The 18,477-nt window shown below is 45.1% G+C and overlaps 1 long non-coding RNA gene across 1 annotated transcript; it reads left to right on the forward strand.

Moving 5' to 3' along the window:
• The first annotated feature begins 568 nt into the window (after window positions 1–568).
• Window positions 569–5,281, forward strand: LOC112964756. The gene is made up of 3 exons (XR_003253069.1): window positions 569–669; window positions 1,947–2,165; window positions 4,802–5,281. It is a non-coding gene; the product is annotated as an uncharacterized LOC112964756 (long non-coding RNA).
• The last annotated feature ends 13,196 nt before the right edge of the window (window positions 5,282–18,477 follow it).

Here is an 18,477-nt window from a genome sequence, read left to right on the forward strand (position 1 = left end):
GGGGCTCACACATCCCTTGCTCTCTGCAGGGAGCTGAATTTTGTAGGCATGGGCCAAAGAAAGATTTCTCTCCCATTCCACAAGATCGCAGTTTTTAGGAATACGAGAGGAGACAGGAAAACCCTGACACTAATGTGGGGCAGCTTGGTCGTGCTAGGAAAAGCACTGGAGAGAAGAGTTGAACCTTGAGCAAATCAAACAGAAAACCAGAGTAGGACAATGGATGGTGTGCTTTTCTGTTACTGCCCCTCCTCATCTATGGCACCCTGTACCTCCAAAAACCTCTAGTTCCATATAGATTCCCTGGTACTTGATCTGCAGCCCACCAACGGCCCCAGCCTTACTAGTCCTATGCTGCAAATAAAAACATTCAAGCTGCTAGGGGTTCAGGCTGATTTATTTTATTATCTGGAGACTCAGCTACTCTTCATATGTTTCCTGAACTACATCTATTGTGAGTTCAGTGGTCTTAATCCAGTTCTCAGTAAATGTTCATTAAAGAACAAGAACAGGGGAAAACCACAATAACTATAAGTTTGTGTGTCTCAATCCAGGAATAAGCAAGRACCAAAGAGCTGCAGGCTGCAATTGCATGGGAAAGCATTGCTGGAGGTCACGAGGTTTGCAGCTCTTCTGTAGGAGCCATCCCTCTCACCGCGATCCCGAGCCGTAAGTCAGACTTCCTCTGAATCCCTTCCATGTGAGGGCATTAAATTCTCTCCATGAACGGTCACAGTGGCCACTTAATGTAACATAATATAATCATTCAGGCTGCAGGCACCTCGAGAAGTCTCTAGTCCAACCTCCTGCTCAGAGCAGAGTCAGCTCTGGGGTCAGACCAGGCTGCTCAGAGCTTGAAAATCTCCAAGGATGGAGACGGTATGACTTCTCTGGGCAACCCCTTCCACTGCTTGACTGTCATAAAACGTTTCTCCTCGGATCCAGTCTGAACCTCTCTTTTCACGGTGGTGAAGAGCCTGGCTCCATAATCTCAACACCTTCACAGGGGCCAGCAGCCGTGGGTCCCTGAGCCCTCCCTGCCCCGAAATGAAGCAGTCCCGCTCCTTGGCCAAGTGCTCTAGCCCAACCACTGTGGGTCTGCGGTCTCGAACTGGGAGATCTCTCAGGGAGTTCACCTTGGCGGTGACCACCTCCTCTGCCGATCCTCCCTCCTGAGACCCTGCTGTGCCCTGCCCAAACTTTGAAATATTACCGTAGAACAGCACCACAGGGAAAACACCAATTTTTCTAAGCGTAAAGTATCTGGGGTTATTTCCACAGCAGTACAGATGGTGCTGGAATGTATTATACGCAATCCAGAACACTTCAGTGACTATGCTATTCTGGATTGCTGAGAAAGCTGGCTTTCCTGTTCTCATTGGCATGGTGCRGTGGTTTGGCCTGCTAACCTCTGGCACTGCAAATTGTAAGCAAAAATCAATTTACTGTTTGTAGGTGGTTGGCCTCCCCTCAAATTAGCAGCATCTATGTGAGGGAATAGCAATACAGTTAAAATAGGACTGACATAAACTTCAGCAAGACAAATCAGTCCTAAAGGTTGAGGGACTTGTGGTTTCTTACCTCTTTTTAACAATCCAATAAGAAGAAGGAATATCTGTTGCAAACCTGAAAGGCAGCTGATCGAAAAGGAAGTTTTGGAGAAAGCATCAGTGAAACTCTGTTTCTCTGCTGCGCTTGGTGGAGCTGCAAGGCAGCTGGGACCAAGACTGGGCCCCAAACCCATCCCAGCCTTCCCCAAGTGCAGAGATGGGAGCACGTACCTCTAGAGACTTAAAATGAGTCTCAGCAGTATGAGGTTATGCTTTTTTTTCTAAACAAATAAAGGAGCCTTAAGTGCTAAAAAGAATTAGAAATATATTTATTTCTTTAGTGCTATTTCAAAAGTACAAGACCAATGGTTCTCTCTTTTGTTTTTAATAACCAAGCCTTCTGGGAAAACAGACAATTTTGCCACGCAAAGTCCACTTGAACTAATTCTGCACAGCACCAAAGCATGCCTGGCAATCCTTATTTCATGAGCTCCCTGTCTACTCTCTGATGGGAACCATTGCATCGGATTGGTCACTTTTTGTGCTAGCTGCTCTCCTGCTGAAAGAGCTTCAAATCCACTTGGAGATCATCCCTGGGCTTGCTCCAGTGTGCAGGTAAGCAAGTAACGGAGGTCATGACGCAGAAGAAAAAAGACTTTGCAGATCTGCAAATTATTTTGGGAAGAGGAAGAACAACAGAGATTTAGAAAGCAAACTTCAGCACCCGCACTAATAATAAGAAGTGATGATTCAGTGCCGACTCATTTGGGAAGGGGCCTAGCAGGGAGGGCAAAAACCAAACAAAAGCGAGGGTGTTTGGTACGTGGAAAGACGCCAAGGCATTCTGATTAGGGCAGAAGTGTGGAAGTTGTCTAAAAATAAACAAACAAACCCCAAAAGCTCTGAAGATTTCAGCACCATCTGGAGACTCTGGGAGAAGAGAAAACAGCTTGCTAATGTAGGAGGCATTAAAGAACAGAGTTTATATATATAAATATATATAGGTATCAAAGCAATACACATCACCATTAGAGATAAGTCCAAGGCTTAGAAGTCAAGACCAATCAGAGATGTCTGAACGACTGAAGATCTTACAGTTTGTTGGGCTCGAGGCTGGGGTCAGTTCGTGTGCCATCACAGGCACACTGCAAAATTTGGGGTTTGCCCTGTGTCCCCTTTCTGTTGCCCTCAGCTTGGCAGCATTCAGATCCAGACTTCGGGTTGCACCACGCTTTCATATTTTGTTTGACTTCTACCCCAGCTTATTGCAGAAGCGACTCCCCGCTCTCCTTAGCGTGTCCCCCGTGCCCTCATGTGGTTATTTTGTCGGGCTGGGCAAAAGCGTTGATACAAGGAAAAATGAAAGAAAGTGGCATTTACTGGGATATTATAAGGCTTTGGGTGATTTAGTGTGGACTGGGGGTTCTTTGGCCTGGAGGCGATAACAGACCTGAGCAAAACTGCAAAAAAATCAGCCACAATCTGAGAACTGTATACCYGATGGAAAAATAACAGCACTGGAGAGGTCTGGAAAAATCCAACGATATTTGACTGTACTGGTAGAAAAACAACCCTATGGAAAAAGAAAAACCCAATCAATCAGAGATGTTTTTGCAGCTCAGTTCCTGCATAAGTCCGCTGCAGGGGCGGGCGGGTGGCGGGTGCAGAGGGAGGTGCCCCCCAGTCAGAGCTGGGCTCCCCTCTTGGGGGCTCTCAGGGGAGCCTGGCATAAGCAGAAGAGCCATGTTACATCTCTCAGTTGTGGGAGCACATACTCATCTTGAACAAGCCACTTTATCGCTTTAGATCTCAGTTTAGCCCCCTAAAATGAGGTTTATTTCAAGGTGCAGAAAGTTTTGGCTGAGCTGTTGTTTCCACAGCAGGTTGAACCAGTGAAGTGCAATTTAATTGCTAGGCATGAACAATTAAATTGAATTAAATTAAAAAGTTAAGCTCTCATTATCTGAAACTGAGCACCAAAAATTAATAGACACTTATGGCTTAATCTCTGTTCCTCAGATCTCTAGCTGCAAACGGGAGCAGTATCGCCACCGTCTAGTTTCATCATCTAATTACACAGGATTGCAATGCTTATAGCTCACTGATGCCTGGGACTCATTTTGATATTCTGGTGCAACATCCCAAAGACAGGAGTTCTGCATTCAGGGCCAGATCTGGATGCTCTTAGATGAATAATACATAATGCAATACACCGATGAGAAGGATAAGAATGATCGAGTGACTCTCCGTTTACTGAATGGTTAATATTTTACTACAGAAAGTCTTGAGGAAAAAACCCCATCGACAACTAGCGTTTCCACTCACATCTTATAAAGCATTAGGGACAAAAGCATTATTTTAAAGGACAGCTGGGGCACTTCTCGGTTTCTTTTTTGTACCAGGCCAGGGTTTCATCTCGGAGAAGCTCTGTTCCTCCTGCAGCTCATGCTTGCAGCCAACACCCCCTTGCCCTCACGCAGGGCTGCCACTGCTTCRTTCTGGCTGATCGCAGTGCTCCACACGTCCCCCAGCCAGGGCCTGAAAACACCTAGAGCAGGCAAGCCAAAGCAATGCAAGGGGCAGCAGCTGAAGAAAATGCCTATTTTACGTGCTCAGAGCTGAACGTGAAGTTGCCATGGACACAGTCTTCTGCTGCCAATCACGCTTTTGTTCAGCAAACTGCAAGTCTGACGGGTCGCAGGAATACGGAGCCTGGGTTAACTTCCCTGTCAAGCTGGGGTGGGAAGGCAGGAGGCCCAGCCTTGGGCTCCTCTGGGGGTAGGAGGACAGTGGGACAGGGGGTACCGGCCTGGCCCTGGGCAGAGCCGGGCTCAGGACTGATCCTTCAGCCCATCACGATCTGTCTGTGCCACAAGGAAAGCTCAGAGTGGCCACTGCGGCTCACCCCAGGACGGCCACAGCCTTGCTTCTTGGCTCTTTCTTTTCCTTCCTTTTTTCCCTGCTGTGTATTTGCAAAAGGTTGGAGGGGCTGGAGCTTTGCAATTTTAAATCATCTGGCTTTCCAGCAGCAAGTTAAATAGCAACACGTTTGCAAAGCATTTTTGGCCCAATTTCAAAGGAAGTGAGGAGAAATGGTAGAGTGTAGTCCACCTCCACCCACCTTCCCCCACACCTCTTGGTCAACCTGAATCAAATTGGGCTGAGTGTTCTCACAGACAACCAATGAAGAAAACCTCTCTTAATACCCTCCTCGTGGCAATAACGCACATTTGGTCTTTCCAAAACCCCAGGAGATCTGCAGGAAGAAGTCTGAGTGTCCCAAACGCCCCAGGTGCAGGGAGCACATCCTACTGCTTCCCCTCGGGCAGCCTCTGCAACGTCACCGAGGCATCTACTCCACTGTCCCGTGCCTGCGACATCCTAAAGTGAGTCCAAAAATACAAGAGAGAGAACACCTAGGAGAAGCGTGTGAATCCTCCTTGGTGTCCATGGACCAAGAGTTGGGCAGGGCTGTTTCTTAGATACCTTAGAAAGATCTGCCAGTGGCAGTTTCCCCTCAGAAAGACTCCTTGTTAACATTGCCTTGGGATCATGGTCATAAGATCAAGAACAGTTTGGAGTATTTTACTGAATGAAATGCTGAGGCATCTGTCTCTCTTCAGGGCACATTCCCATGATGTACCACAGCCAGTTTTGCCGTTGGCATGACAAGTTTCTCCCCGGATAGTAACTATGACAACAGGATTTCACTGTGTTTTCTTCAGTGGGAAGAACCCTTTTATTACCGTGCAATTTGTTAGACTAATAAAGCCCTGAAATGCATCACAACGCACTTGGCTAGTCTTTGAGGTTGTAAAAGGTATCTAAATATGCTGCTTCTTTCCACATCTTTCGTGCAAAGGTTTCACGGCAGGAGGTAACAACAGGCTTGTGAAGACGGTGTACCCTGCAACGCTCATACGAGCTGCTGCAGTAAATGAAGCTGAGAGAGGAAGAAGAGAAAGGTGTTATTTAAAACACAAACAATGGTTGGCCTGGTCCTTTCAGGTTTTCTCTGGAGTGCAGTATCTCCTTGGCCCTAGAATAACCTCGTACCTCTTGGGGCTAGTGGTCAATGGGCTCTTGCCAGTTAAGCTGCACATCTCCAGGAGTGTTTTATCCTACTTATCAGTACTTCATGCTGAAGATGTTAAATCTGTTTTTGCCTTTGTCTGGTTTCAGTGGGCAGTGATGACCTGAACGAGCATCTTGGGGCTGTGCATGGTCTTCCAAGCTGGGCCAGCTTTCTCTCAAAATCTCCAAAGTATTCCCTTTGAAAAATCCTTAGCGAAGAGGATGCACTCCTTATGCACACAGCAGAGCCATGCAAACAGGTAGCAAATATTGGGAAAATTATGGTAAATTAGGCCTTGCACTGTCCACAGCCACATCCAGAGAAAGCGTGGGCTCATCGGGAGTTGCTGGCACGAGAGCAGAGCTGGAGCAGGCACYGCCGGCACTGAGCCAGCCAGGAGGGGATGGAGGGGTAGGCGCAGAGAGATTAAATGTTGCCATGAGATCGCGGTCTGCCTCTGAATGGTGCTCTTCAGTCTGGGCATATGTATTCACTTTGAAGAGTAATAAACCTATGGGATAGTTTAGCAAGGAAAAATCCATTGAAGCAAATAGTGTAAGTGATGAAACTGAAGAGACAGAGAGACATTTTCGCAGAGCTGCTCAGCGAATTGAGTTGACAAAGCAGAGAGCGGAGCTGTGCGAAAAGGGCGAGTGACCTCTTTCCATCCAAACAGAGCAGTCCCTTGTTTTCTCTTGTGGCAGTCCAGAACTTTTTTTCCAAATACCTAAAGAGGGTGTACATCACTGAGCCCTAATCTCAGACTGCAACTGAAAAGGATATCACAGCATGTCATTTGGGGACAGAATTTAGGTGTTTTGCAAAGAAAGAAAGAAAGAAAGAAAGAAAAAGAAAGAAAGAAAAGTCCATGCAGGGCAGAATCTGGTTGCTCCTCACCTCCTCCATTTTTTAAGCCAAACTCCAGTCCTACAGCAGGATTAATTCAGACCATATGATAAAGTGACTCATGCAAAGTATGCGAGTGGAGCGGTGCTGTCAGGCTCAGGCATGAGAACTAGAGAAACCTGAAGCTAAAAATACAGCTCAGCAATTACTCAAAGCTCTCTTAAATGAATAGCGCCGGCAGGACTGACTGGTCCGGCACATATAAATAAGCTACTGACTGCTGCATTATTAGCACCCAAGCAAAGACAAACTGAAGAACAGAAGCAACTGAGCTGGATTTGGAAGCATAGTCTATTTTTAAAAGTTAATTCTGTTTTTGTAACTTGGCGTGTCCATTCATACATTGCTACAGAGCGCGGCCAGGGCGTGTCGCCAGATCTTGAGGACACACAGGGAAGTTACAGATATATGTTCTCAAAGCACTACTTGTTGCCCTTATCTCAGCTCCTTGTCCTTGCCAGGTTACTTGGCTCCCTCCATACCTATACTGCCATTTATCGACCTTTGCCTTCTCAAAACAGTGCTGCAACACCTGACTACAATGTGCCATTCCCTGATCCAATACCAGGGCCGCTATGAGCTGTTCCTAGGGTGACCCAGGCTTATGGTGACATTTAAAGTACCATTGCTCAAGCTATACTCAGAGCATCCTGCCCGGGACAGCACCAGGTGCCTACAGAAAGGGTCAACAACCCATTGCCTGCCCACAGAGAAAGCAGGTACGGTATTTTTGTCAGCTCTCAAAAGTCTTATGAGTATACTGAGGTCACAGCAGTGAGTTGCACAGGTTGCTTTCGTCGTTTCAGAATTTGCAAAACCGAAAAGGCAGTACGTGGCCTTACTCTGCAGGCAAGCTACCTTTCTGTCCTGGTGTCTAACACCAATCAATCCCAGATTGATAGACTAGAGTCACATCAGTTTACCCTCGACAAATTTAATTAGTAACTAATAGCAGATACAGAAAGAAGTATAAATGAAACAATATCATATAGAAACATGTCATCAAAAGCATAGTTGATTTAGTCTCTGCTTGTAACAGGAAACTCAGTCCATACAGACTCAGCAAATTACTGTCAAATTTTCTAGGCCCCCCACCCCCCCATGAAGTCTACTCAACCATCTTTCCACCACTTGAAACAGCACCCGAGCAAGCAGAAGTCGTGCTTTCCTGAGCCGCATGAGCAAAACATGGAAAGGCCAGAAGCTGCCTCTGAATTTCCCATAGTAGAGAGTCCGTTGTATCCTCCCTGGCCATACAATTTTCTTTCACCCACTGTACTTCTTTTCTTCAGAACACATTTCTTCTGATGTTATTCCGGGACTGATATTAGGCTCCTTTGATGCACTGAAATTCCCCAAAGAACAATACTCAACTTTTGCACATAATCCTTATCTACATGTATATATTCCTCTTTTCTGCCTCAAGGGGGCTGTTTTCTATGATCTTCCAATGTTTATTTAGGTCATTTTTGTCTTGATCCAATTTTCTCTTTGGAGAAGAAAGCCTACATATGTTTCTTCAGATGTCACTCTCCCTCATGTATAGTCACAGAAAATACGCAGCTATGAAGTCTTTCCTCCATGTAAACATTGAAATCTAGAAAAAGTACCCTAGTTATCTTCAAGATTTACCCTTGAGGTAACTGCTCCCCTTGAAGTCTGTATTAGTTTTAGTATTCACTTCAATTAGCAGCATTAGCCCAACACTGAGGCAATTTCAAAAACCTCCACCCAAGTTTCTCCTATTAGGATTTCTTATCCCAAAGTCTCCAAAGACGTATTTTGCACGTTTCATGTGTATGCAGGAATTTACTGTATCCATAGGAACTTAAAAGACCCTTTTTATAGATCTGATTTCTCTTCAGCCCTCTGGATATGAAACTATTCAAGGCGCACAAGAGTGACAGCTCCTTTTGCAGCCTGCCCTGTTTTTCTGCTGCCAATGATGCTTCTGGATAGCATGCCCTTATTTTGATTATCTACCCCTACTGTAACCATCTAGTACAAGACTGCAGCAAAGCAGAGCAAGAGCATATTCTAATTATCAGACAGTGAAATTTGGTTTTGAGTTGCCAAGTCAGTACTACAGAGCCCATAGGATTTCTTACAGTTTATGCAATTTGTCATGGCCCAGGTATCACACATACACACATAACCAGTTTTTTCTTCAGTAAAATAGCCTCCAGCAACAAACCAACCAAGGAAGAAGACATTCATGTTGAGAAGGAGGGTTGCGTACTACCTTTCCAGCTATGAAAGTCGAGGGGAGCAGAGCAAGATGGGCTCGAGCCAAGTTTTCCCACATGGTATTAAGAGGATAAATAAGTGTACTTACGATTCAGCTCAGTCTTAGGAGACAGGATGCTAAATTTCTGCCCAGAATTACTAGTCTTTTTTATGCACTAATCTGCTGACATGGCAACTGGATCCACTTGGGTGGATCCTTGAATAAGCACAAATTTCCATGGCAGAAGTCTGCGTGGGCAAAAGAGCCCCTTCATGCCAAAGGAGACAGGTGCCAAATTTTGCTTGCTGTAATCTCTTGTAAACTCAGCAAAACTACTTATCCAAAAAGTCAGGAGGAAGCTGGCTCCAATTCTTTACATAATTAAGGGTCTGATGCTCCGGGCATGTACCTCTGGACAAGCAACATTATTCTCCTGCTTCTCAGCTCCCGAGGAACCAGGAGCTGAGTAGGGCAACTTGAGGTTTGTAGGACCAAAACCTATTCATCCCTTGCTTGCCATTTGAGAGGTCAAGTAGGAAGATGCACAAAATGGCAAAAAAACTTAGCACAAGTCAGTCCAGTTCCAAAGGAAAGGGAAGCTCTGTGGATCATTTATAAATGAGATAAGTATGCCTTCAGATGTTCCCAGTGATGCATCCAGGCCCTCCTCATAATTCAGCTTTTGTCTGAATAGATACAAAATGGGGCATTATATTACTAATATTTAATTGATTTAAAATATCCCAAAGCTGACAAACTAGGAAAACAACAAAAGGCCACATAGGAAACTTGCCTATTTTGCCATACTGCAGTTCTCACCGACCTCGGGAGACACATTTCTCATTGCCAATATTATTAACAGAGTCTCACAAGCTGATTTTCCGACAGTCGCCATTTCCTACAAACAGGCTGGCTTTCGACGTGAGCCAAATCCATCTCCCAAAACAGAAAGCCAGTTTACCCTCTGCCAGAATATGCCAGAGTAGTCCTTCCCGGGCAGCTGAAGGCGCATCTAGCCCCAGGCGCGGCGGCTGCCCCGGCTTCAGCATGAGCCCTGCGGGAGCCGGGCGGGAGTCACGGCATCTCGACACAAGTATCGTATCCCCATGCAGCAGAGAAGACCTGCTTTTTCAGCCATTGCTACAAGCCCATGAGATTTCTAGTTACTTAAAAGCTGCAGTAAGTTTTAGCAATAAGTCATCCTACGTACATGCATGCATCTGTGCGTGGGTGTGCATGCACCCATGTATGTATATATGAGAGAGGGCATTATCTGTATTGAAAGTGGACTTTTAACAAGCAAAACAAAAGCATACTTGAATATTTGGGGATGTTTATTATGACCGCTTAATGAGAAGGCTTGCCACTGCTGATGGATTTCCAGAAGACAGATTTTACTGTAGAAGTTAATTGTTTTACCTTAAGATAGCTTTTATTTAACCAAGTCCCCCTTCCCCCTGCCCCGAATGAAAAAAGGTTGGGGTGTCCTCCTCTCTTATCCAAAAGGATTTTTTTTTCAACCTTTTTTTTCCTCAAGTGGACATGAGTAACCAAGTGGAATAATCTTTCTAACCTCCCATTTGTGACTTTTCACAGTAAGGTGAGAAGAGGTTTCGTTGTGTGCTGCCTTGGAAAGCAAGTCAGGCTCTATAGGGAAAGAACACCAGCCCCCGGCACTATCCTGTAGCTCTGTTCTCTGCTTCAGCAGCTTCACATTGTGGGCTCTTCATTTGCCTTCTGTCACTCGGTTCTACTATTCATGCTCCCCCTTTTTGCACTGTTACTCTCCCACTGTTGGACGTTCCTGAACATTTTACTCAGTTTCCTTTATTTTTTGCTGAGAAGCTTCTCCAAGAGTCACTCCCAACAGTGTCTGCATGGAGCAGGTCCTGTTTCCAAAGGGTTGGGAAGGTAAGGGCCCTTTCCTCACCTGCGGAGTGAAACCAGACTGTCTCTATATGGGTGCTGTTTCATTCCAGTTTTGGCTGGGTGGTCTAGAGAGGGCTTGAATTTTGGAGGGCGTTAAAGAGAGCCTGAAACCCACTGAGCTGAAGACCGGTGTCTTCAAGGTTTACCATCTTCATGGTTTGACTACTATAATCATTAAAACCTCTCCCCGAGTGATCTTAAATCCAAATGCTAAACTAGCCATAAATTTACTGGATGAGAAAAAAAGAAGAAAGAGGAAAGCACTCCTTTCTACTGCCAGGTTATCCAGGACCCATCTGCTGGTCTTTCAGTCCTGCCCTGCTGCCTCAGATCTGCTTCTTTCTTATGGTTCCCCCTCAAATTGAACGTCCTGTGCTATTCCCTTGCCATATGGCGCACACCTCCAGATGTGCCTGATGCAAAACCACGATCTACAAACCTTCCAGAGATGCTGCAAGTCCAAATAGGAGACGTGAGCTCCTGAGAAAGATGAGTAGCCCATAACCTGTCCCTCTGCCAAAATACGCACAACTTCTTCCACGAGCCACATTTGCACAGTCATAGTCCATCATTGGGTTTGCTTTGGCAATCACTGCAGTATTTGGCCCCTCTTGAACATTCATTTCCCTATCTAGCACTGCACCGACTGGCTGCCAAGACAGGTCTATGGATGAATTTCAGCTCTGTCTTCACCAGAGTAGCCTCCCAGTTCTGCCATGGATTTGTTGTGTGGATCTGAACAAGTTGAGCTAGCGTTGTGTATGTAAAATGGGGATAATATTTGCCCATTAATATTACTCTGAGTTCAGTGAGGAATTCCCTGTATGACAGCTTTATACAGATTGGAAAGGACAGATTTTCCAAAGTTGCACCATAGCTCACAACCGTGGCGTTTGCAAATGCTTACACCTCTAGTACGATGCTGATGCACAGCCCTCATAAGCTCACTCAGGCAGACAGACTATTTTTGCATGAGTAACCCTAAAACTCTTGACGGGATTTAAAGTCTGGCAATAAGAGAGCTGTGCTGTGCATCCAAATGGAGTTATTTTACTGCTGTGGTAGTTTATATTCAGGCATTGCTGCTTAAGGGCATAGCTATGGGATCAATGATGTTAAGAAAGCAGGAAATTAACCAACAATTTGTTTTTAATGTCAATTCTGTCTGGGAAAATTACTATTATTGTCCGTGCTGGAACAAGTCTGATTGTTCAAATGGGTAGAAACGCACCTCCTGCGATGTTCGATCAGAGCTGGGGCACTATGGATAGCAGTATCAAAAGGCATTATCACAGGCAAGCATTAGATGTTGTTGTGATGACTTTCCCTTTACAACATGGTATCAGCATATCTGTGCCAGCGGGTCAGGTTGGACTTGAATTTGACTCTTGCAGCCAAGGTCACAACCCTTGCACAAACATGGCGCTTCCATCCCGATGGCCGCCAGCACTGCAGGGATGCTCTGGCATCACACATGCAATGTTGGACATTGGAAATGGCCTGAGTGCCGCAGAGCAGAGCTCCTGGCTGCGAACTGCTGGCCATAGCTTGCATACCTGTAAATATACTTCAGGTCACAGCAGAAACACAAGACTTGGGGACTGCCATTGGAGAGATCATGTCAACACTTAAATGTGTTAAAATGCTTCCACTCTCTATTCATAGAGCTGCAGGTGGTGACTTCTCCTGACTGGCACTGCATTGCCCAGATTGAGAGTTTACACCTCATTTGTTTGGGCCACTTCTCAGCATAAAAAAAGGATGGAGAGCATGCCTCTGGTATTACTGCAGATGTACGTCACTGCGAACGAGAACAGAATTAGCTCCTTGGTCAACAGGGAACAAGGGCAAACATAAGAGAGATGTCACTGCCACTGGCAGTCAGTCTAGTTTTAGACAAACTTGTCTAAGCTGTGGCTCACCTTTGAACTTTATATGTCATTTTGGGTGGTCATTTGCATTTACACTCACTTTTATTAACAGAAGTTGACTGGCAACGAATTAATTCAAGCTCTAACATGACTTGCCTAATTGATGCGCTGACTTGGGGTGGGAAAGCGTCTACCCAATGAACCTGCAGCAGCAAATCTAGGTTACGGTGGTCCTTTCCCTCGCTCACTCCCTGCTCCTCGTCCTCTCTCCCCTGCCACAGTTCACAGCCCCTTGGCTGTGCTGATACAACTGCTTGGGAAACTGTCGTCTCAAGCAGCTCAGGAACTTCCTCGTTTAAAACTGAATCACTCCAAAACCACCAGCCACACAGAGGGAACAGGATGAGCATCCTGGCTCTTCGTTTCTGAAGCCCCCGAGTATAATTTCTGGGCAAGGCTGGTCTGCAAGGACTGTCTAGGAAAGGCCGTGCCGCACTGAGGGTGAAGCACTCGTCGGCAGACGTGCCATCAGCCAGTTCGCTAGCCTGAGCGCTGCAGACAAAACATGAATTTCCAAGCTGTGTTTTTCTAGGACTGGACACGAATGCTTTCAGGGTTGTGTTTCTTATTACCATGCACCTCTTAGGTGCTAGGCCTTGACCAGGCCATCGTGTCTGAACAGGAGAAATGAGAATCCCAGCTGAAAAGCACTTAAAAACGCCAAAGACCAAAAGAACAAGACAGAACCAGCTAATAAGAACCGGCTAAGCGCTGATACTATTGGCATCTAGTGTTGGTATTGGCCAACATTTTGGAAGGGGCCATGGCAAGAAACACCTCTGGAGAGTTCAGGAGGGTAAGGAGGTAGCTTTGCGTGATGTATGGGAACATACCTCCCAAGGTACCTCAGTGTGGGGACAAAATCACAACAAGATGGGGTAGGTCAGCCAGGCAGGCTGCAGTGAACATGCCCAGCTGCACGATGCCTCAATATTCATAACATTTTCTCTTCATTAAACCTGGCTGCCTTTGCGGTGACTTGCAAGGTTTCACTCCACACGTGCTTTTCTTTGTAAAAGCTTTTCAGTTAAACTGGCAGGTCTGAGAGCCACCACAGATGCATACAGTGGGTCACTTCAGGTCTTATTATAAATCTGCAGTGCCACCGCTGAACGTTACTGTTTTCCAAAATGGTAAGTTTTCATGTGTCAAAATCAATGTTCTGAGCACAGATATGTAAAAACAATTTTTCAGGGTTAATCTGAGGCAAATATAAGAAAAATCTTATAGTATAACAAGCCAGCTCCTGTTGACTTCAGGGGGAGCGTGAATGGAGCAGGCCCTTAGCAAGGAACTCAAGATTAAGCCTACAGTATTTCAAGACTATAGAGCATCTTCCCTCTGATTTCAATAGCCTTTACATCCTTTGCTGATTACAGCTGATGGCATGGTAGCACCTTATGAGTTATTCATGTCTTCATGGTTGGGAATATGGGAGCCCTAGAGCACTTCGAAGCTGCTTATCTACAGCTGTACAGCTTGTGAGCTGCAAAGTCACAAGCAGAAACCCAGCAGAGATGACAAGCCCAGGACAGCAGCTCACGCTGGCAGCTAGCTTTCTGAACTCTTGGATGCTGTTACTGGATGTTAGCCATTTTGCAGAAGAAAGGAGCAGAAAGTGTGCAGTCTCAAACAGGCCCTTGCGATGATCAGTGTGGGAATGGTTCCATAAAGGATATCTAACAGATAAAAGATGCTTGTTTTCAACACTGTCTAACCTGGACATGCTAATCCATTTTGTCATCCCTCAGACTTGGAAGTGACCACATAATATAGCCTGACAGGAAAACTGCCAGAAAACAAGCAACCAGACCTCTGCTGTCAAACAGTTGACTTCCCAGTCCCCTTAGGTCTCCATTAATTCATTATTATGCATTTTTGCAATCAGTCTTTGATCCAAAGAATGGATGACATGAGCTCACATCATGTGAACCAGGTTTAGTTCAATCTAGCCCAGCCATCCACCATGAGCTCAAAACTCACAGACTGAATATGCAGGCACCTTCCTGAAGAAGTCTGATTAAAATGATCACCGTATAGGCATGGGAAACAAAGTATTGTGCGTGGGAGCACAGACTTTCCAGAGGCAGCAGTACAAACAGCAGTTTTGCTCCAGGAAGACAGACAGGACCCCAGATGGGTTTTCCTGCTCAGAAATCCTCCTCTTGCCTGCACTGAATTACAGAAAAGTCCCCAGATGAAATATAACTGATGACAAAGCTTTTGTCTGCAGCATAGTCTGGTTAACTGTACACAAGAGCGAGCCCAAGYTGGCCAGATGAGCTTGTCCCCAAGTTTATTTCACTAATACTTGACCTTTCAGTCTAGAAGGGTTTTTACCTTGCCTCAAGCTCATATGTTCCATTTGCTTCTGATGGTTTTTGTAACAGCCAACTTCTTGGGTGTTTACTGTGCCAAGGGCCAAAAGATGGGTACCTTCCCAAAGCTGTCCACAAAAGGCAGAGCAAGGCCTGCTTTGGATCCACCTCAAAGATCTCCCTTTTCTATGCACAACAGATTGGTGTGGTACCCATTCCCACCCAAGGGACATCAGCTTGGACCAAATTTAGTCAACTTGCATATTCTAGAGCAGCACATGGGTGAAGCTAGAAGCTGAGGTACACTGAATCATGTTTGTCTAAAAAATACCTCTTACAGTAAGGATCGAAATTTAACATTTTTATTACTCTACTCCCATGTTATGCCAAGGCAGTAGGAATACAACCATCAGTTGTCCAGTTCTTTTTCTCCTCCATTGGACATTTCAGTGGGAATTCTGACACCTCAAAGCATGCTACGGTGAAAGAATTACCTGATATCTTACATCTGGCAGTGAAGATATTTTATGTTAAAGACTGATGCAGAATAGAGAAGGCAATCACAGTTGATTCACCCTTCCTTCAGGGTGCCATTGCCATTACAGCAGAGCTAAAGCTTGGAGCAGGCCAAGACTATGTGGCAGAAGTGAGGAAGACATCTCTACTATGTCATTGTTAGCACGAGTTGGAAGGAGCCTTCTATCCATGTGTTAAAAGTGCCATGGGTAAGTAGGTCACATCTAAGGAGCTTTAGCACCTCACAGGGATTCTGGATGTGCCACACCTGCCATGGAGAAACACCTCTTTAAGAAATGTGCATTTTTACTTTGATTTTGTTTTGTTTTAAATAGTGTTTGAGCACTTAGCTTCCTTTCTGCAAAGTCTGAGCAAAGTATTCCTGAGGGCCCAGAAACCCTACCTGGAAAGACAGAAGTGTCCCGAACCCAGTCTGAACAGGACTTGAGCTCTTCAGAGGTTCCCAAATCTATAAACGAGCAAAGAAAGGTGAAACAAGCTTAGGGAAAAACACACCGCTGATATTGAAGTGTAGTAGCTCTGTGATTAAAAACTCTTTTTATGGCCTTGTGTAAGACAGCCCCCCCCCCGGCATAAGGCAGTATCTTATTAGCTCTGATGACTGGTGACAAATTGCACGTCCTATGTGTGACTTTGTTTTCAGCCCTTTCAAATGCAGGCGCTGACAACACGGGGCTCTGGGGCCAGMCTGGCTTTGGAAGAAATTCTGCGTTCAACAGCGCAGAGCTTTACAGCTACGGCGGATACGCTTGGAGAGCCTCGAAGAGCCGGAAAGTCAGAATTGGCCCCACTGGGGATATGCGAGAGATGAAAATAAATATGAGGGAAGATCAAAGGTGTTGATAAGTGCATTAGTTATTGTATGGATTGATACATCACAGTGCATATGGCATACAGACACAAGTGATCTTTTCATTGTTCACACAGCCTTTCACATTGCTCACAGAAAAAAATCGTATCAAAGCCCATGAGATCGCGGCTGGATCCTATAGATTAAAAAGCTTTTAGAAATGATAATGGTTAAAGAACCAGCTTTCGAAGAGTGAGCCAAGCGACTGGAAATAAGACAAAGTTTCCTTCTGTCCACTGCTTTGATGGACAGCATTAGCTTGTGACATTTCTCATTTCTACATCTCCTAAAGCGGAACTTGTGGAAAAAGCAGGGTTTGTGACCATTTATTTGAATTCTCAGCRGCTGCCCAGTTCAGCCAGGCTCAAACCTCTTACTTATTCTCTGCAAGTCATCTGTAAACAGTCACTTAAAGGGCTTTTTGTTCTAACAGAACTTTTGGGAAGTGTCTCTGTGTACTAAATATCCATAATTGTGCACGTACAAAAATGTATTTATGCTTCTATTTGCAGAACCTTCCCATCATCATTAATAAATAGCAACTGGGGTAACCATGTTCTTTGAAAACTATGACCACTGAAAATTATTTTTAGTAGTCATTAATTGCATGCTTATGCAAAGCTACATTCGAAAAACTAAAAGATCTTTAGAATGAGCTTTTTTTTGTCCTTTGTATGACTGACAGATACTACTTGAAAAAAATATCAGTTAAGTTTCCCTCTCAGGATAATTTGAAGTTGATCCGACTGTGGGGGCAATTCAACATTTTCCCCACGTTAGCGTTCAGGTCCAGCAGGTCCACCCGGCTCGCTGCCGTTGTCCATTACCAAGCGATGCCTCCTAAAGTTACTGGGTGTTCAGATTTAGCAGCGTGTCGCATTACAACACACTGGTCATTAGGAAATGCTCCATTCATTCAGAAATCCATTTCTATTTTTTAAATCCAGTCATTTAGGACATCCTCTTCTATGACCTCTTTGTAATTGTGGCGTATGTCACCAAAGCAATCGCCCAGTGAAATTCAGCCAAAGCTGCCAGTGTTGTTCCCAACCATTATTGCTAGATATTAGCTGTGCTGAGCACTTTGAATGCTGAAAATGGGGTAAAAAGAAAAAACAAAACACGTGGTAAGTGCAGAACAAAAATTCAGCTCATCTACATTTGGGCCTCCTTATTCCCTGTTTGCGAGCGTGTAGGTTCCYCGTTCTCACAGCCTTTAGGGAATGCTGTTCTCCAGACCTCTCTCTTCTCATGCAAATAAGAGTACTCCATGCATGAATAAGCAAAGAAGATTCTGTTTTCCTCCCGCTTTAAAGAATTCAACCCATCTGGAAGCAGAAATGTTACTTAGGTGATCGCACACGGCAGGAAGAAGGACTAGCGATAGCGGCAGACCCCTCTGTGAAAGCTAAAGGAATACACCTAAACTATCTTACCAGCACTTCAAATACTGGTTAGCCAGTCAAGATTTAACAAGGACAGCAGTAAAAATTAAGCAAAAAATCTGGCTGCTAACGCAGCTGTGCTTCCTGTAGTACAAGCAGTGTCTTTGTATCACACCAGACAACAAATCTGCATTCACATCCATACTCCCTGTCCCCTTTCCAGCTTTTTGTATTTTCCTGCAATGTGATCTGCTAGGTTAATTGCTAGAACAAGAGGAAAGACTTCTCTCTCCAAAAAGCACAGCTATGTTTAAATAATACATAGCTCTTCCTTTCCTTTGCCCAGGGCACAACGGGTGCAGGAGCAACCAGAGACTCCAGCTGAGGCATCTTGGCCAAGGAGCACTGAACTGCCCAACCTGTGCCTGGCTAGTGCCTTTTGGATGAAATGTATTTCTTGGAATTTCAGCAGAAAAGTGAAATAAGACTTTCCACTAATAACATTTTGTTATTATTGCCTCTGCCTCTATTTGCGGGAGGAATAAAAGGGAAAGGCTTCAGAAAGGTAGAAGGCAATGACTTCCCCCTGCACCCTAAGTGGCAAAAACGTTGTAAAGATATGACACCTCCTGCTTAAGGAATCCACTTATCCCTTCATTAATGAGAATGTGGCAGGAGCTTCTGCACATGTTGCACACAGAGGCTGATGCTGGACACCTTTTTTTTTTTCTTTGGAAGCACCTGTTTTTAGTCATTGCAACTGAAATAA

The sequence above is a fragment of the Apteryx rowi genome, unplaced genomic scaffold (genome assembly GCF_003343035.1).
Source record: "Apteryx rowi isolate R43461 unplaced genomic scaffold, aptRow1 scaffold_100, whole genome shotgun sequence".
In the NCBI taxonomy this organism is placed as follows: domain Eukaryota; kingdom Metazoa; phylum Chordata; class Aves; order Apterygiformes; family Apterygidae; genus Apteryx; species Apteryx rowi.